Source organism: Jaculus jaculus, chromosome 14 (assembly GCF_020740685.1).
Source record: "Jaculus jaculus isolate mJacJac1 chromosome 14, mJacJac1.mat.Y.cur, whole genome shotgun sequence".
Taxonomy (NCBI): Eukaryota; Metazoa; Chordata; class Mammalia; order Rodentia; family Dipodidae; genus Jaculus; species Jaculus jaculus.
Genome location: NC_059115.1, coordinates 43,430,200 through 43,451,651, shown reverse-complemented (window position 1 = coordinate 43,451,651; position 21,452 = coordinate 43,430,200).

Sequence of the window (21,452 nt, the reverse complement as noted above, 5' to 3'; positions counted from 1 at the left end):
GAAGCTCAAACCACAAACACAAACCATCTAGAGCAAAACTTGGTATCTTATGGACATTTTACAGTATTTCTATATAAAAGGAGAATCATGGGATAAGCTATTATAAATATGAATTCATCTGACAGAATGTCCATCAACATGCATGAAAAGAAGTTCTACTTATAACCCTGACTGTTTTTATCCCAGAGTTCAAACATTAATGGAGTACCTCATCTGCCCAGTAACTCTAGCCAATAGCTGGAATCCACCCTTTTTCCAGCTATCCTATTTTCAACTCACCTTGAAGAGTGGTGTATCCAAGAACATTTTATTATTTTTATAAGTAGTGTATTCTCATTGCAGTAATTTTATTGATTTTTTAACAACCTTTTATTGACAACTTCCATCTCTAGATACAACGTATGATGGTCACAATTCCCTCCCACAACTCTCTTTCCCTCTCCTTCCCTATCTCTTTTCCAATGAACCACTTCTTTCCAACTAGTTTATTCTGATGTCATCATTTTACCTCCTACTTCTCAAGTCTTGGGTACATAGCATCAGCCACTGTAAAATCATGAATACCATAGCCACTGTGTCTAGAAGACAGAATTCCAAAGCATTATTCCCCTTCCTTTAGCTCTTACATTCTTTCCACCACTTTTGCAATGATCCCCAAACCCTGGATGGTGTAATAGAAATGTCTCTCAGTGTTAAACACACCATTGTCACTTCTCAGCCCTTTGGTAAGTTTTGAATCCCTCCAGTAGTTACCAGTATCTGAAAAAGACACTTCTCTGACAAGAATTATGGCAGTATTAGAATATGGGCACAAACAAAAAATATTTAGAACACAATCTGGTGTGCATAGCAAATCCATTTAGCCAGACAGGAGTCCATTAGAGATCATGACCTTCCCAGCCATAGATTTTTGATTAGGTTTTCAATACCAGGCAGGAATTCCATAACAAAGAGTGGGCCTCAGGTTCATTAGAAAGCAGCTAGTTTCCCCCATAACAGACCATACAACCATTGCATCAGTAGGCACATTTTCCAAAACGTATTTTAAATCAATTTTCTTTTCTCCACTACTGTTACTTCTACCCTACATATCCAATAAGGCTTACCTCTCTTCTGTAACTAACCTTGTACTTATTCTGATCATCCACTCTGATGTATGAAACTATCACCAGTAAAGTATAACCTAACTGTAGGAATAGTTTATGAATAATTACAGATAAATATTTTGCCCAAATTCTATTCACATATTCCTATATCTTCTATCTCCTGCATACCTTGTGACTTTTCCTAAAAAGAAGACCTTGGACATCTCTGATTTCTCTGTTTCTAGAGCTTACCAATGTTTATTATTACCAAAGAACACACATAATTGCTATTCTTGCTTCTGGGAATGTTTTCTGCCAAATACTAAATTAACTGGCCAAACACAAAGTTATATCACATCTGAGCTGGAGAGAGGGCTCAACAGTTAAGTCACTTGCCTTCAGAGCTTATGGAGTCAAGTTCAATTCCCCAGTACCCATGTAAACCCAGGAGAACAAAGTGGCATTTGTGTCTAGAGTCCATTTGCAATGGTTGGAGGCCCTGGAATGCCCATTCTATCTCTCTTCTAGGTCTCTTTGTTTGCAAATAAATGAAAATATAAAAAAATTATCAATACTTTGAAATCACTTCTTCAGAGAAGAATTTTCCAATTGTGAACTTAAAAGTAGCCAAACTTTATGAGGTTATTTTATTTTCTTATAGCAATGATTGCTATCTATATTAATTTGTGTTCTTATGAGTTTTACTTGTTCGAGCATAATGTAAGTTCCCCAAGAAAAATCACTTTATCTTCATTCCTTTTATGTTAAGAATTGGTCCCAGCACATAGTAAATGCCATATTTATTGACTAAAATAGTGGCACAAACGGAGAAAATACAATAAATCACAATGAGAGTAAAATAAAACCTGTTTAATGAAACCTATTGGTTGGATTTTGATTCTATTTCATTAACAACAACAACATCAAAAAAAGTATAGGCCAATAACCCTGATGAACACAGGGTTTAGAATTATAAAAAGAAAAAAAATATTTTCAAACTGAATTAGAAAGCATATTAAAAAGATTAATTGGGCTGGAGAGACGGCTTAGTGATTAGGGTACAATTAAAGGCACTACAAAGGCTAATGACCTGAGTTTGATTCTTCAGTACCCACATAAAACCAAATGCACAGAGTGCATGCATCTGCTGTTCATTTGCAGCAGCTGGAGGCCATGGCACATCTATTTTCTCTGTCGCTCTTCTCTCTATCTCTCTCTCTGATTGCAAATAAATAAATAAAAATATTAAAATAAAACATTAATCACCTTGACCAAGTCAGCTTTACACCAGAGATACAGAGATGGTTCAATACACCTAAATCAGTAAATGGAACATATCACTTGTATAAACAATAGGACAGAAATCACAAAATCATCTCAACAGGTGCCAAAATGGCCTTTGACAAAATCTAATGTTGCTACATGTTTAAAAAATATTTTTTTAGAGGCTAGGGATGGAGAGAACACATGTCAAAATAATGAAGAACATATTTGTAAGAACACTATAGTCAACATCATGGTAAATGGAGAAAATTAAAGCATTTCCACTAAAATGAGGGGAGAAAATAAGGATTTCCACTATCTCACTGTCTCCACTCTTAAACACAGTGCTTGCAGTCTTAACTAGAGCAAAAAAAAAAAAAAAGAGAAAGGTTGAGAGGCAGAGGTAGGTGGATCACCGTTAATTCAAGGCCACCCTGAGATTACATAGTATAGTGAATTCCAGGACTAGAATGAGACCCTACCTAAAAAGAGATGGGGGGGGAATAAAAAGTTATAAATAGGAAGGAAGACATTAAACTATCCTTACTTTTAGAACACACACACACACACAAAGAACACTCCATCAGAAAACTCTTAGAGGGTGTGGTGGTTTAATTCAGGTGTCCCCTTAGGTGTTCTTAGTGGTAGGTTTCCAGCTGATGGAGATTTGGGAATTAACACCTCCTGGAGGGAGTATATTGTTGGGATCAGGTTTATGGGTGGTTAGCCAGTTTCCCCTTGCCAGTATTTGGCATACTCTCCTGTTCTTATTGTCCATCTTATGTGGGCCAGGGGGTGATGTCCACTCTCTGCTCATACCACCATTTTCCCTGCCATCTTGGAGCTTCCCCTTGAGTCTGTAAACCAAAATAAATCTTTTATTCCCACAAATTGCTCTTGGTTGAGTGATTTTTGCCAGCAATGTGAACCTGACCATAACAGTAAAGTTGTACTGAGGACTGGGATTGCTGCTATATACCTAACTATGTGGCTTTGGCTTTTTGGAGCTAATTTTCAAGAGGAATGTGGAAGGATTTGAAACCTTGGCCTAAGAGACACCTTGCAGCCCTTAAGTACAGCTTGAGGGACTGTTCTGGTCAGAGTTGAAAGGCCTGAATGCAATAAGAGCTATGGACTGTAGGGTTTGACTTATGAGAGTGAAAAATAACTTTGCTTGGACTGGGCTAGCAGTTTGTGTGAGAAGCTTGCTCTTATGCCCATGTCCTGAGAAGTTGTGCAGGGTTGCTTTGCATAGAAATGAATTTGTGTGAGCAGAGGGATGTGGCACAGAAAGAAAAATATTTGGGTGAGCTGTTGCCCATTTAGCTGCAATTGAGAGATTACAACCTTTAAGACTGGGCTAGCTGACCTGCACTGGGGCAACGGAAAGGATATAAGATTCTTTTGGAGAAGTCTGAGTGCTTAAAACGTGTCCTGTTCTGTAAGTCTGTTTTATTCCGCCCTGGTTTAACAAATTTGCACCCTACCTGGTATTGTGGAGTATAAGAAATGAAGGAAAGAGAGGGTCATTGAGTTTGCAACATGGTCTTGTGCTTTGGAAATGGCCATGGGCAGCATGAAGAAGGTATTCTGTATGCCTGCATGTAGACCCAATAGAGCCATGAGGATGAACTGTGGATTGCAGTAGAGACCCAGTGGAGATGCCAGGACTATGAGATGGCTGCTAAAGAATCTACACTCCCTGGATGAAGGCTTCCAGGACTTTGAGTAGTCTAACTGGAGGGGTGGAATTGGAATGCCAGAGACTTGTTTCTGGTTAGGATTATCAGCCTTCTCACTGGCTAGAGTTACTGGACTTGGAGCTACAGAGTTTGGTGTTTACCCTGTTTTAAGTCTTAGATTGGTTATTTTATTTATTTATTTATTTAATTTTATTTAATTTTATTTATTTATTTATTTATTTTTTTTTGCTATGCCCAATGCCATCTTTTGCAGTGAGAATGCTTATTCTGTGCCATCATGGGTTTTGGGGGGGGTGGGATTTTTTGATATTATGGCTCAGTTAAAAGATCTTGGATTATTGGGATGTTGGAGCCTAATTAGGATTGATAAAAATGATGAGGACTTTTAAAGGACTTTTAAAGATGGATTGAATGCATTGTATCTTGTATGATGTATGGATATCAGTTTATGGGGGCCGGGGGCAGAATGTGGTGGTTGGATTCAGGTGTCCCACATAAACTTAAGTGTTCTGAATGCTAGGTTCCCAGCTGATGGAGATTTGGGAATTAAAGCCTCCTGGAGGCAGTGTATTGTTGGAGGAAGGCTTATGGGCGTTATAGCCAGCTCTTCCTTGCTCCCTCCTGTTCTTATTGCCTACCTCACGTGGGCCAGGGGGGATGTACACCCTCTGCCCATGCCATCGTTTTTCCCTGCCATTGTGGATCTCACCCTTGTGTCCTAAGCCTCAATAAACCTCTTCCATAAGCTGCTCTTAGCTGGGCGATTTCTACCAGCAATGTGAACCTGTCTGCAACAGAGGTGATAAACACTTTCAGTGGCCGGATACAAAATGGACACAGAAAAGTCAATAGCTAGCCACACATGGTGGCGTACACCTTTAATCCCAGCACTCAGGAAGTGGAGGTAAGTGGAAGGCTATAAATTCAATGCCATCCAGGGACTACAGAGTGACTTCCAGGTAATTTGGGGCTAAAGTGAGATCCTACCTCAAAAACATCAACAACAATAACAACAAAGTCAGTAGCCTTCTTATATACCAATGACAAACACAGACAGAGAAACATATCAAAGAAATGGTCCCATTCATGACAGGAAAAATATATATATATATTTCAGGACATCCCTAAGTGAAGAAGTGAAAGACCTCTGTTAAAATTTTAAGGCTTTGAAAACTTATAAACACTGAAAAAAAAAAAAAAAAAAACGAGGAAGCACAAGAAGATGGAAAGACTTCCCATGGTCATGGATTGAAAGAATTAATATTGTGACAATGGCCACAATAAAAAAGCAATCTAAACACTTATTGCAACTGCAATCAAAATTCAAGTACTGTTTTACAAAGAAATAAAAAATAATAATCTTATAATACATATTAAAGCACAAAAGACCCTGGATAGCTAAAACTATGCTCATCAGAAAGAATATTCCTAGAGTATCGTCATATCTTATTTTAACACATACCAAACATCAGATTAGGGAATAGAATAGAAGTTTCAGGTATAAGTAACATGTAATTATACCCAACTGATCTTTGACAGAGAGGCCAAGAACACATATATGAGAAAACAAACAAAAAAACAAATATCATTTTCAAATAATGATGCTGGGAAAACTTTATCTATATGTACTAGAATTAATCTAGACCATTATCTCTTAAACCAAAATCAACTCCAACTGCATCAAAGACCTTATTGTAAGACCTGAAATCCTAAAGAGAACTAGAGGAAAAATTAGAATGAACATTTCAAGATATATATATATATATATATATATATATATATATATATATATATATATATATATAAAGGTGTATTTTCATATATTTGGAATTATAATGATTCTAATTAAAAACACTATATGGGGTTGGAGAGATGGCTTAGCGGTTAAGCGCTTGCCTGTGAAGCCTAAGGACCCCAGTTCGAGGCTCGGTTTCCCAGGTCCCACGTTAGCCAGATGCACAAGGGGGCGCATGCATCTGGAGTTCGTTTGCAGAGGCTGGAAGCCCTGGCGCGCCCATTCTCTCTCTCTCCTGTCTTTCTTTCTCTCTGTGTCTGTCACTCTCAAATAAATAAATAAAAAATTTTTTAAAAATTATTTTAAAAAACACTATATGGCTTTACAAATATGCAAATTTGCAGCCAGCACACCTTATTACAATTCAAAAATTATGGTCTTTGTTATTAGTGTTTATCTTTTAAAAAGTTATTGCAATGTCCTATCTTATTCTGCTTTACTGGTAAGGAAATTGTTAATGCTTTGTAACACAATTATTTGACATGTAACATAGTATTTGCAGTTATAGCAACTAGTATGATTTTTTTTTTCCTGGTAAGTTACACACAGTAACTTATATACTAAATATTTGAATGCATTTTGTAGATTACACTATACATGATTGTGAGTACTTAGGGAAGGTGTTGACATTATTAAAAGATTAATACTTACTTAAAGTTGAATTTTATAATTTGCAATATATGCCTGTGATAAATTTAACAATAAAAGTATCAAAGTATTGTGATAAAAAAATTGTACTTTTAATAAAAGATGTAGTTAAAAATTTAGCCACTAGATGGAAACATTTCAAAGTGTGTCAAACTTAAAAATATTCTTTAGTAAGGATAGGGTTTATTTTTCTCCCTCTTTGTAGGCAGTTTTTAAATATCAGCATAAATGAACTAAGGGTTTATTTAAACTTCTTTCAATTTCTAAACTGATAGTGTAATTATCACTGATTTTCTTTAATCCACGTGTAAAAGGTGCTTGTCATTTCTAATTTTGAAAGATGTTTTCTAAATCTTAGCAAAGTATGATAAAATTATATTTTCATAATATGAAATACATTAATAGTTCTTCCTACATGATGATGATGATGATGATGATGATAGGGTTTTTGAGGTAGGGTCTCACTCTAGCCGAGGATGACCTGGAATTCACTATGTAGTCTCAGGGTGGCCTTTAACTCATGGCGATCCTCCTAACTCTGCCTCCTGAGTGCTAGGATTAAAGGTGTGTGCCACCACATCCAGCTCATAATTTGATTATTTAATTCTGGAATTCTGTGATCTACCCCCATGCTGTTTCAACCACCATGGTATTGATGTATCTCTATGCTGTTCTCCCTATCATGCTTTCTATGCCATGACTCTTATTGCCCACAAGCCCCAAAGCACTAGAGCCAGCTGACCGTGGACTGAAACTTTGGATGTGGTAAGTTAAAATAAATCTCTTCTTGCTTTTTTTCTCCCTGGTATATGCTGCCTCTGTGGGCAGGTGCCTAAACACATATCCTTATCCTGTGCCTGCTGTAAAGATGGAAATCAGTTCAAATATGTAACTACCACAGAGGTGTCATTGCCTGAGGCAAAGTGATAATCACATATTACTACATTTTAATTAAACCTTGATAAAGTTTCTGATATAATGCAGCTATGGTTATTTTGCTAAATCTACAGTGAAGAACAGATCAATGAAATTAGTTCTGAATCTATCTGACCAGGTGAGATTTCATTTGAAATTTATTATAACAAAGACATTAATTGCAAAATCCAGTAAAGCTTTGTATCTTCAGGACCTAAGCATTGAGGATGTTTGTATGAGTACTATGTACCCATATCAGTCATCTCAAACAAGAGAAGGCATCCAGAACACCTGGCAGACTTGTTACAACATGTGATGCCCCATGCCCAGTGTACATCTGAGGGGCCACAGGCACTGCTGCTGTGGTTGACCTGAGAATCCTTGACAAGGTGTCAGTTTGAAAACCACCAGAAAAGCAGATGAAATGTCAGAAAGAATGACTATCACTCTTGTGAAATTTCATCAACTCTCTGAGTACTCTCTTTAAAAGAACTATCAAGTTGACCTTCAGAATGAAGCTGATTATGGCATGTTTCTTTCCTAAATTCTGGAGCAAATTACTTAGCATAGTAATATCCAACTTCAATTGTTTCTTTGTTTATTTGTTTTGAACAAGGGTTTCATGCTATAGCCAAGGCTGCTCTGGAACTTGCTACAATCCTGTCTCAACCATCCAAGTTCTGTGATAACAGGTGTGTATTCCAAATGTAGCAGCACATTTTCATTGGATTACAAGACTTGGAAGATTGTTTAAAAAAAATAGATTTATTATCATAAATATTAGCTAAGGAAATTATACACATCTATTACTTTTGATGTTATGTTTGTTAATAGATTATGCTCCATTAATTTGGGGGGAAAGCCTCAGAGAAACCATAAAATAGATGGAAAATTGCTTCAGCATCAATTTTGATTCTCCACTGAACAATCTCCCATTTGCTCATGGTTCTCTCCAAATCCCAGCAGAAAGTACCTTTACACAGGGATAAATAGCATCGAACTTTCTTAATTCCTTCACTTGGTTCACAGCCAACTCCTACCTGCTACTTCTTTTCTCACTTGCAGCTTTTAAAGTGTGTGCCTACAGCAGATTACTGTAAATCCTTGCTGAATTATTTCACTTCCCAGGATCCTCTGATTTCTCTGGTTCAAAAGTGTTTAAGGAAGTTTTGAACTACAGGGACACCTAGTGGACATGGTGAAGTGAACACCCAAGTTGTTGCAGGCTATGCCAATATGCAAACAAAAGTACCTACATGAGTACTTTCTTCTGAAAATAGAAGTTATCTCAAGTTTAGCCACCATATTAGGAAACTTCAAACACTAGGTTGTAGTTGTGACCTGTTCAAATCATAGAAACCCAGAAGCAATAATATAGTAAAATAACAATATTGCTAATATTTATGATCAGCAAATGAAAGGGGCATGTGTCTAGTCAGAACTCCTGCTGATGATGTAAGTTGGTGAAGTAAAGAAGCACTGCACGACAAACAGCATCAAAATATTCCCATAATATACACAGGAAGACATTTACAAATTCGATGTTTCCTGTTGTTTCTACAATTTAAACCATTAGAAGGAATAGTCAATACCATGAAATCGTTTTGTATAGTGTTTTTTGAATCAAGTCCATTGTGAAGTTAGTAGTTCTCTATGATACACTGTCAGGACAAAAACAGACCATGGACTTCATCTAGTCCGGGAGTCAGTGCTCTGGCATAATGTATAAGCCTTGCATTTATGAGCATAAGTGAATCCCCCGAGGAAAATATATAATGTCCTTCATCTGAACCTCACTGGTGCTCTTTGAACAGACTTGCACTACTTACAGGAGGTGTAGGCATTCTCTGAAGCCCATACACTAACCATACTCACAACACCCTGATCTATTCAATTCCTTACTCAATGCAAAGAAGAAACTAAGGACTCTGACATTTAGTTCCCCGAGGTATTTGTGCTAATTGTATCATATGTGAAGTAGAAAAACAAACCACTCTGTACTGTAATTGTAAATACAGCTTCTTATCTATATTCATGGATGGATAGCTCTTTATTTGTAAATATAAAATGTCCACAATGTGTGTTCATATTTGTTCTATTATATTTATTATTGTTGAGGACTGAAATCTTTTGATACAAAAATAGGACAGTAAATTTAATGCCATCATTATTTTAGTTTGTATTATAAAGTAGAGAAAAAGGCTTGTCACATTGTTTATGCATCCTGGTGACAAAAGCAAATGGGCATCCTCCAATCTCTTAGGTGGACCTGTAGCAGCTGATAAACCAGATTTTAAACTCTGACTCCTACAATTACTAGCTGTCCAGAAACCTAGAAAATGCTTCAAATATAGCATTATGTTCTGTAATATCTAACTTTTAGACTTGTGGGACAGGATGGATTAGAAATGTACAACAAAAGTAACAAGGAACAAAGAATTGTAACAAAAATTATTCAAGATTGAACACCATAAAACAAACGTAAATCCATAGAGAATGTACTTACTATTGTATTATTCTCTATTCTTCAGAAAAGTTGACCATATATCCTGTTCACTATTATTATGTGTATATACATATAGACACATCTATCATTTATCTTCATCTGTGATCTATACATCTATTATTTTACTGTAAGTACTTGGCAAAAGGAATATATGGGCTAAAAAATCTAAGATCTGAAATTAACAACTGGACACTCAGGAGGAGCAATGGTTTAACTCTAATTTTGTCTAAAGATATAAGAACCAGGACAGACAATTGAATGTGGCCCAAGTGAGGCCCAGTTTGATAGTAAGAACAGTCTGAAGTCTTAGCTAGAGGCAGGCAGTGGAACAGAGATTTTTTTGGGTTTTTTGTTGTTGTTGTTGTTGTTGTTGTTTGTTTGTTTTGCTTCACCATGCTTTCTACTGAAACATTCAACAGATTGGGATTGGCACACCCACATTGAGGAGAATGATTGGCTTTACACGCTCTATGAGATTTATCTAGAAACAGGCCCACAGGATACCAAAAATCATTTTTAACCAGGACTTGAACACTCTGTCCAGTAAAAGACATATAAATTTCACTAGGACAATTATCAAGTGTGAAAATCAAAAAGAATAATTATGATGACTATCAAAACTATCTAAAAAGTATAAAAATTACATTTAGTTATGCAATAGTAGCATGTGAAATCTCCTGCCTCTTATAATATACCTTCTGTTACATGTTTTATAGGAAAGTGGTTCTTATTTAAATTTTCACTTATTTATTTGCACAAACACATGGTGCGTGTGTGTGTGTGGTGAGTATGTGTCTGTTTGACTTTATATGGGTGATTGAGGCATTGAACCTGGTTTGTCAGCCTTTGCAAGCAAGCACTTTTAACTGCAGAATAATCTCCCCAGATCCCTGGAGAATGGTTTCTGACAAGAAACTGAATTTGAATTCTACCAGAAGTCACATATTCTTCTACTCTGACACAAGAACTTAAAGTTCACAAACAGTCATGGGTCCTCCCTCAATACTCCCAGTGAAATCATCATGCCATAAAAGATATAATTATCTGTAGCCTTTCTCACAAGACTGCCAAAAGCCATTATAACTGTAACAAATGGCAGAGTTCTGTGTACTGACTTCAAAGTGTGACCTATTTCTGGGCTTCTCTTAAATGGCTGATTCCCTAACTTTGTAGTTTGAAGCAGGCTTTTCAAAAGTCTATGCAATAGAAGAGACCTTAGCTTCCTATAAGGAATGGATTCAGAGTCTTATAATTCTTGAAGATTTGAGGCAGATGCTTAGATCATTCCTGTTCCCTCACATTTAGAGTATATATTGTCTTTACTCTTTTTTTTTTCTTTATAAAATTCTTGCCTTCTTAATCAAGCCTGATGAAATCAAAGTGTAGATACAAAGCAACTAATTGTTGCATAACTTCCATTGTAGAGTAAAGTTCATGGGACACCCAACACCCTGGAATTCTGCAGATGGTTGACGACATGGCATCTAAAATGTCATCTACCCTTTCAAACTACTCACAATGACTACACATGTTTCAGTGATTAAAAATGCATATTCCATGCCAAACAAAATTCCTTTCTCACCATCTTCTCATTGCTTCCTTCGTTACATCAAATTAACAATCATTCATTTCATTTCCTCCTTGACAACATAAAAGTGCATATAGACATCACTGCGGGTGTCTCAGTAGGTAAAAGTATTGGCTGTTTCTGAGTTCAATCTTCACCATCCATGTAAACAGCTGGGCATGACCACACACAACTGTAAACCTAGTCCTATGGGGAGTGGAGATGAGAGAATTACTCTCTGGTCAGCCAGTCTAACCTAAAGTGACACCTATGGGATTTAAGACTTCTGGTGGAGCTAACATATGCATGTGATTGATAAAGGAAGACAAATGACATTATGCTCTGGCTTCCATCCATGCATACATGTATGTTCACATACTATAAATACACACTATACATGCACAGCACTTCACACATACTTCACATGCCCACATGCACACACACAACCATAGATACCACTGTGGTGTTACTATATGTATCTATCATATTGATGACTATCCCCCTGTCAGTAAAAGGTCATTTAAAGGTCACTGATTTTATATCCCAATTCTAAGCTCTTTGTCATGACTTTAGGGCAGCTGTTATGAGAGGATGCAGCATTCAAATAGGAACAAGCAAGAATAATGTCTTAGAATGTTTTTTCTAAGACATGACTGCCCTGCCCAAAGAAACAGTGTATCAAACCTGTCCCAGTTTATGGTTATGAATCCTACATTTTTATATATTATTTGTTTATTTGTAAATATACTTATGAGACAGACAGAGAGAGAAAGAGAGGCAAAAAAGAAAGAGCTAGAATGGGCAAGTCAGGGCCTCTATTCACTGCAAACTCCAAACACATACTCCACCTTGTGAATCTGGCTCTATGTGGATTCTAGGAATTGAACTTGGGTCCTTAGGCTCTGCAAGCTAAGTACCTTAACTGCTGAACTATCTCTAGTCAGACTCCTGGGCTTTAAGCATCACAAGATCTTGAATTGAAATTTTGGCTGGTCCACTCATTTTCTAAATGGATAAATGGCTTTAAATGTGTGACTTCATCTATGTTTTAGTACAATAGGTAGTTGAGTAATTTATAAAGAACCTAAATTCCCTTCTCATAACTCTGAAATCTCTTAAAGTGTGAAGAAATCAACACCTGTTGTTTGGTGAGGGCTTAGTCCCTCTCTGAAGATGGCACTCTGTTGCTAGGTCCTTCAAAGAGAATGAATACTGTGTATTCACATGGGGGAAGAGATAGGAGGAGATTAACTCTTCCTTGGCTCTTTAACAAGGCACCAATTTCTTTAGGAGGGTGGATCCCTCAAGGACTAATCACCTTCTAAGGGGCATTCTCTTAAAAACCCATAGTTGGCATTAAATTTTAACATAAATTTAGAAGGCTCTTTTTCTCTTTCATCTTATCTCTATTTATTTCTCATCATTATTAAATATATGTAACTTGGTGCCTTGCACAAAGACAAGTAGCAAAAACGTTTGCTAGTTCTATTACTGTCTACAGCCATATAACCTTAAGTTCACCATTCCCATCTATTACTACCACAACTGCAACAAATAATACTTATAAAGATAGGGTAGTTCTTTAGTCTAGTTTCATTCCACATTGAGTTGCATGTTTCACAAAGATGTTAAACACTCATAGGAATTTCTTACTTCCTACTTATTCTCCCAAGTACATACTATTCAAGCAGGTCTAAAGTTAAACACGTAAAAACATAAACTTTAAAGCAGGTGGATTTAGCACTAAGGAAGGTGTACCAGCCTTGGACACATCTGGGTACCCAGGGGGCCCCATTGCTATACCATTTAAGCTCAGGGCTCCTGAGCCAAGCACATGGGTGGGCTTCAATTAATTGGCCCAACTTCCTCACTGGCTAGTCATAACTTTTAGTTATGTCATTGCAAGCAAAGATGGTATTTCTAAATTTAAAAAGTATTAGCTTTACACATATATCAATAGAGACATCTCAATGTCATTTAAAAATCTTAAAGCTTAAAGGTTCAGATTGTCTATATGCATATTTATCATCATTGTATCTTAAGCAGACATTTTCTTTGTACTAGAATTTCATGAACATATTTTGCAATCCTTCAGATTCAGAGGCAGAGAGTTTCTGCTGTCATATTATTCCAAGAACTGTTTTCATCTACAATTGAGAACAGATTTAAGGGAATATAACTAATAATCCATTAAGAAAATGAGTAGACCAGCAAGAAGTTAAAACCAAGATCTTGTGATGCTTAAAGCCCAGGAGTCTGACTATAGAGATGGTTCAGCAGTTAAGGTACTTAGCTTGCAGAGCCTAAGGGCCCAAGTTCAATTCCCAGTACCCACATAGAACCAGATTCACAAGGTGGAGCATGTGTTTGTAGCTTGTTTGCAGTGGGTAGAGGCCCTGACATGCCCATTCTATCTCTGTCTATATTCCCTTAAAGTTAAGAACTTGCCTCAAATGAGTGAAGCCTGGGTTCAATTTCAGGTCCACAAAAATAAACTAAAACTACAGACTTTAACCTTAAATGCTGCTGATTGCAGGGTTTTCTGAAATTGTGAGGCCATCCGAGAAGACCAGCAGTGGCCAAATGACTTCACAACCATTTTATATAGGTCACAGTGAAGGGAGTGTGGTTGTCACTTGTCAACACGAACCGAACCGTAGAAGGGTGACAGCTTTGCTGCACTCAGCTACCTGGAAGGAGGGTCTGAAGTAAGCTGCTGTGAAAATGATCCTTGTCTCACATTTTCCTAAGGTTGTTTAAGGAGCAGGCTTCTTTTGGCAGAATTTATCTTCACATCCGCTCATCCAAAATCTTATTAAGGTGACTCTGAAACACATTGGCATGTAAAATAATTAATAAATTAGAAAGGCAGGAACATTCCTTTTGCTAACAGCTGTTCCTCACTGTTTTTTTCTCAACCCTGCTGCATGTTTGTAGCTGTCATGCCCTCCTACTGGGTAGGCTTCTACAGATGGCAGAGGGGAGATATCTGTGGCAACGTTCTGTGCATATCACTACAATGACTTATTTCAGCTGGGATATTGTTATTTAAAAAAAAAGTCTGTTACTGTTGGTGCCAAAAATAAGCATTTCTCACTTTTCAAATGGATACCAAAGTTTTGCTATAAGTCACTGATTACACATAATTGATTGTGATGTTGAGCATGTGACCTCATTAATGCAATCTTCCTGCTGATCAAACAACTGACTTGGACTCTTTCCACATCTCTACAGAAAACCTCTTTGACTGTTTTTTTCTGCAGATGAAAAGGCTCCTGTAATCCTGCCTCTATTTTGCTTTCCATAAACAGTTTTAAAATAGATTTATGAACACAGCAGCTTCTGCCCTGTGGCCACTTACATAGCCCAAAGAATCTTCTGCAAAACCTGACATTCAATTTCATAAAGCTTGTACCTTAGGCCAAGGATGGGCAAACAAAAGACTTCTATGATGAAAGGAATGTGAAACTGTAATAAAATCTGTCCCTTCTTAGAGTCAAGATGTATCATGAAATTAAAGATACAGGCAGTACTTGATTACCCACCAGATGTTAATGGTATGATCATACTGCTGAAGACACCATACGCTGTCAGGCTCAGACAATGGAGAGACCTGGTTGGAATCTGGAAGAGAGCCAGTCCCCAGACAGGTAGCCCATCTAGTGCTGGAAGGCACTACCTGAGCTACTGGGGGAAAGTGTCCAACATCTGTCTGAGCAACTCAAAGTCTAAGCTACTCAGAAGCAAACAACCTGACATGTTGCTCACACAAGTGCAATAGTGGCACACAGCCATGGTGGGTAACCAACTGCTCTTGGATTGGTTAACAGATCCTCTCAGTTGAAAGGGAACCATATTTGTAACTTGGAAACAAGTCAGAATCATGTCAAGATAACTATTTTGCTTTCCAATGCCAAGCTGTGACTAATTCTGGCCTATAACAGGATCTACACTCTGTAATTCTTGCTAAATAAATAATGGTTTTCCCACTTAACTTGTGCTGACTTCACTCTCTGTTGGCAAATCTGCTTCTTTTTTTCAGACAGGAGCTGGACCTGAGGAGATAAATAACCCATCACACTTCAGCCTGGCCCCAGCTGAAACAACAGAGGAATTAGGGAAATAAGCAAAAGTGCTGCTTTCTCAATGAATCTGATACCAGCAAAGGGTGAAGGAGATAGACACCAAGGATACTCAACATCTGCCAAAGCAGAGATCCAGAGGCTCCTAAGATCCCATCACTGAAGTAGACTTAAAATGTACCCAACATGGCTCAGGGAATTTTGTGGAAGAGGGGACACAAAGATTGTTAGAGCCACAAGTTGGGACATTTTGAACAGAGACATTGCCTCTTCCCCATAACTGACTGCTGCCCTCACAGGGCATGACCCACAATCCCCATGGGGATTATCCCCAATAAGGAGGTCCTCTTTGGAAAATCAGCATAGATGAAAGAAAGGATGGTACCAATATGTGTTGTTTATATACTAAGTATGTCCATATCTAATAAAAATAAATTTTAAAAAATAGAATAAAATATAAAATCAAATTTAATATAAAAAAGATACAGGCTATAACCCTGATATAGCCATGGTTCCACAAATTTATTTCTTCTAGTAGTATTATTTTCATGTTACTGGTAGTCTCTGTGTGTTTTTATATTCATGGCATCTTACTCAAAGAGCTGTAAAAAAAAAGGCACAAAAGCAGTTATACAGAAAGATACATCATTAAGAGCAAAGCATAGTAAAGGTTTGAATACACCGCCAAAGGGCAGCCGCTTAAGCAGACAGTTCTTAAAAGCACTAGGAAGTGATCTGCTGGGGCTCCTCTTTATCAAATTTTTAGCGGAGAAAGGACTGGTTTCTAGGGATGTGGTTTGGGTTATAATGACAGGTTTGGGTTACCTAACATTTTCTCTCTAATATGTGTTCCTTCCCAGGATGCACCTGATTTTAGTCATGTGTAAGCTCGGTTATGCATTTGCATAAGATGGAAAATAGGGTTTCTCTCCAAAAGTTCACTTAGAGTACACAGTGTGCCTTGCTGTACATGTACTCAAATCCAGTCCAGGCAGTAAGGCCTCTCTGGTGTTCTGACACAACATCTAGCTATAAACATATATAAATAGGTACTGATCAGAAATAATGCTTGGTAAGAGGAGGAGAAAAGTAGTACATTATCTGGAGTAGGTTGTGACATGGAGGGGACAGGCTATTAACAGGTTTCTACATGCATTACTTAGAAGATTATGTTTATGGCTCAAACCAACCAATGACCCTGGAGGCTAAACAGCTCCCTATACTTACTTACCGCAGTAGGGGCCTTGTTAGTCTATAGAGTAATGTGAGCATAAAATTTGGGAAGCAGAGATGTCTTAAGGACTGCTAAAGCTTTCTATCTCTGTCTGTCATCTGCCTCTCTTTCATTTGGGCATATAACATACATTATATAATCTCTAATTTCTGGTTAACAATGATCCCCTGCCTCTCCCTAAAGCATTAAGAAATGGCATTCTCTGGGTTGGAGAGATGGCTTATCAGTTCAGCGCTTGCCTGTGAAGCCTAAGGACCCTGGTTCAAGGCTTGATTTTCCAGGACCCACGTTAGCCAGATGCACAAGGGGGCGCACGTGTCTGGAGTTCATTTGCAGTGGCTGGAGGCCCTGGAACACCCATTCTCTCTCTCTACCTCTTTTTCTCTCTGCCTGTCACTCTCAGATAATGCTCTAAAAAAAGAAATGGCATTCTCTAATTTATGTTGCCAATGTGTACTTTTAATTCCATTATGAAGTTATTAGATTGTTCTTTATGTCTTTGATGAATCATGTTAGAATACTTAGAATCTCTGTTCTCCAAATTCATAAATGGATCAGTAGTTCATAAACCAAATTAAAGAAAACATAACACATACATTCTCAGAAAATGTTTTGTTTATCACAGAGAAATTACTCTTATGATGTATAAGTGAAATATAGACTTTGGTCAAGTTTTCAACAGAAACTAGTGTCATGGTATGAATTTGGATGTTCTTCCTGGGCTCATGGGTCAAATGCTTGGATACAAACTGGTGGTGCTATTTTAGGAGGTAGGGAAAACTTTAGGAGTCGGGGCCTAGTTGTGGGAAATAATGACAGAGAGTGTGTCTTGGGTGGTGTCTTGTCCTGGCCTCTTCCCACTTGCCTCTGCTTCCTGTCAGCCATACACTTTATTCTCTGAGGAACTGCAACCCCTGGGTCTCTGAACAGATCCTTATCCTCTTTAGTTGTTTCAGATAATTAGTCAAAACAACATAAGTCTAATATATAAAATTGCTCCTGAGAATAGTTTCATTGTTGTGACTACCTAACCTCATTCATATTTTAGCAACCCTTGGACCTAGTTTATGTGCAGAATGAGAAGGTGAGAGAAGCCTTAGCTGGAATAAGAGCTTAGTGGACATTTCTCAAGGGAGCCCTGAAGACTAGAATGTCAATAGAAATGTACACAGTTAGGAGGTTTTAAATGGGGAGAAAACCTCAGGGAAATTGTATTAGTGGTCATTCATAGTTCAAAGATGTGAAAGAATTACTCACGGAAGAATTTTTCCTTGAGACAAGTGTGCCTCTGGGACATTCTCCTAATACAAGGCTCTCTAGAGAATTGTTTCCCCAGGGTTTATTTCACTATTATTAGCTGTTTCCACACTCAGAGGCTACTTGGTATGTTTCAAGGGCATCCAGCTACCAAGCAAGTTGGGAGCACACCCTGGCTTTGTCTCAAGTATCCTCATATTGCATTCATGCATAGTGAAGGATTTATGAGTCAAGAAGACCTCCAGGCAGATTTCAAAGGAGAGTTTTAGAGGCCAGGCAACTGTGACAGGTCGTAGTTCTACATGAAGTCCCAGAGAAGGTGATATACTAATTATAAGATGCAGTGGTATCTTCAGGGTATTGCAGGTATCAGGAATATGACATGTCTAAGCTACTGGCATGGAGTAAAGCCAGTGCAAGAAATGGAAAATGGAATGCAAATGACAAGGCCACTGGGACATGGCAGCCCAAAATTTTGGTAACTCCTATCAAGACATTATGCACCTCAGATGCTAGAAATGGAGTTTTAGGGATTTAATGTTTTCCATTCAACTTTGCTTTGATCCAGTCTTTCCTTACAATTTTCTTTTTTTTTTAATTTTAATTAGATATGGACATATCTATTATATCCATCCTTTGGTACCATACTTTCGCTCCTCTCTACCCCTTTTCTGAAGAGGACATCCTCATTGGAGGATGAAGGTCAACCCTATGGGGATTGTGGGTCATGCATTATGAGAGAGAGAGGCAATGTCTCTGTGCAAAATGTACCAACTTGTGGCTCTATCAGTGTTTCCGCCCCCTCTCCTGCAAAATTCCCTGAGCCATGCTGGGAGCATTTTAAGTCTACTTCAGTGATGGGCACTTAGGAGCCTCTGCATCTCAGGTTTGGTATGTATTAAGTATCCTCAGTATCTATCTCCATCACCCTTGTGCTGATGTCACATTCACTAAGAAAGCAGCACTCTTGCTCATTTCCCTAGTTCCTTTGTGGTTTCAGCTGCATCTCGGGTGGAGTGTGCTGGGTCATTTATCTTCTCAGATCCAGCTCCAGTCTGAAAAGAGAAGCAGATTCTCCAAAGGAGAATGAAGTCAGCACTGGTTAAATGGGATAGCCATTATTAATTTAGAAAGAATTTAAAGGGTGTAGACCCACTTATAGGTTAGTGGGCGCTTGACAATGGAAAGCAGATAGCTTCTCTTTTGGAATGGGGAAGCTTACTTTGTGTTATCATATCTTAGTGTAAGTAATAGCCACCTCCCCCACTCCATACACACACAGAGGCTCATATAGGTAGGAGTTGTCTTGAACCTCAGAAGACACTTTCAACTTGGACTTTGGGACATATGAACTGTCTTGCTTTTGGGAATTCTTGTAGATGAAGCAAATGACTTTTGGAATATAAGATAACCATAAGCTTTGGAGAGCTGGGTGTAGAATATGGCTTAAATTTAATGTCCATCACAGGCTCATGTGGTGAATGCATGGTTCTCACATGATGCAGCTGTGTTGTATGGTTGTGAAACCTTTAGGAAGTGGGACACTAGGGGTTGGGTCCTTAGATGCTCAATCTTGCCTTTGTCACCCTTTCTTTCACTGCTAAGCTTGCTTCTCATTCACTGTGACATTCCCTCCATTCAGGATGGGCCACACCTCTATACAGGATCATAAAAATGGGTGTGTTTAGCACAGTGCCTGCTAAATTGGTACCTGCTGTTTTCCTTCTGGTAGTGAAGATGTGAATTGAGAAGGAAGTGGAAATGCCCACTGCAACTGGCATCAGGCACTTCATTAAAGCTGCTGCTAATGGTCTGAAATTTGAACTTAGCATGGAAATGCATCTTCTTGTTCCCCTTTTATGTATTTCTTTACCCGCAGGTATCTTCTGAGTATATCTTAAGTCATCTCATGTAATCCTTTACAATGACAAGTTAATGTTAGTTGTGCAAATATCTATTACTATGACCTTATTTTTATTGAGCTAAATAACCTCAATAAATTAATAACAATTTCACAAATTCTTTTTTTACATTTTATCAAATTCTTACTATTAGTTAATAGTTGTCAGTTATCCATATTAGATGTAAAAATGTTTATCCAATCGAACTTACAATTAGGGGTGGCTGAGCAAGCCAGTCAGAAGGTCTCAGTAAAGTTCAATCACGATGATGGTGCAAACTGAGCAAAGACAGTGAAAAACATGTGAGTACCATTTTTTGTATTTTTTTTCTGAAGGGAAAGACCAGAAGGGGTTTTTCCACTTCTTTATAGAAAACAGTAAATTTTAAATAATTCCATGGAGACTTTGAGAGCTAAATTTGTAGCTCACTGATAGAGAGCATATATTGAATGTGTAAGGTTCTGAGTTCAATCATCGGCAATGAACACACACACACACATACACACAAACAGACAAGAAACCTTGAATGGAGATCTTGAGGTCAAAGGAAAATAGAAGACTTATGTCTGACTCCAGCATGATATAAACCAAAGGGAAGGAGCTGGATAAAGGAGGGTAGAACAATGAAAGAGACCAAAAAAAAGAAAAAAAAAAGAAAAGAGTGGGCAATTGTCTTGTGTAATACTGCTATAGGCCATGAAAGAGTGAGAGCAACATGCAGTGGGGAGTTGGGGGCTAGAGGTCAACCTTTCTTCAAGAGACTTTCCTGTCATAGCAAGCTCAGTCTTAATCAAAATTACTTCAGCTACGGGGTACATACATTTGCATTTAAGCCACCATAATGGCCAAGCAGGGAAAATGTGCCAACTACTGTCATAGTGGCATGTCTATTAGGGAAGAAACCAACTGCTTTCTGATTGGACTTGAGGTGGGCTTCATGAGAGGGAATTCCTGTCTGAAAACCTAATCAAAAGTCTATGACTGAGGACGTCATAAGCCCTAGTGAGGGAAACTACTTCTGTTGTTTGGCAAAATGGATATATTATGCCCACCAAAGTAACCTATAGATACTTACGTTTATGCTCATACACTAATGCTACTCTCAGTTTTGGTAGTCAAAGGAAGAGGAGGAGTGATAACTCTACTGTCTTTCAAATACAAAACGACCTCAACATTCATGACCTCACAGTGGCTGATGCTACCTACACATGACCTACACATTAGGAGGGAAAAAGTGATGACATAAAATTAGAAATGAGACTAATTGAAAAGAAGGGACTCATTGAAGGATTTGGGATGGGAAACGGGAGGTTGGTGGGAGATCATTGTATGTTGTTCACACTTATAGAAGTTATCAAAAAAAGGCTTTAATAAAAAAAAACACCCTAAAATTTCATGGGTGAAATAGTTTAGATTTCAGCTATAAAAATATCCTGAATAACAAGAACTTTTATTAGAATGCTAAAAATTGGATTAGAAAGAAAATACCTTTGAGA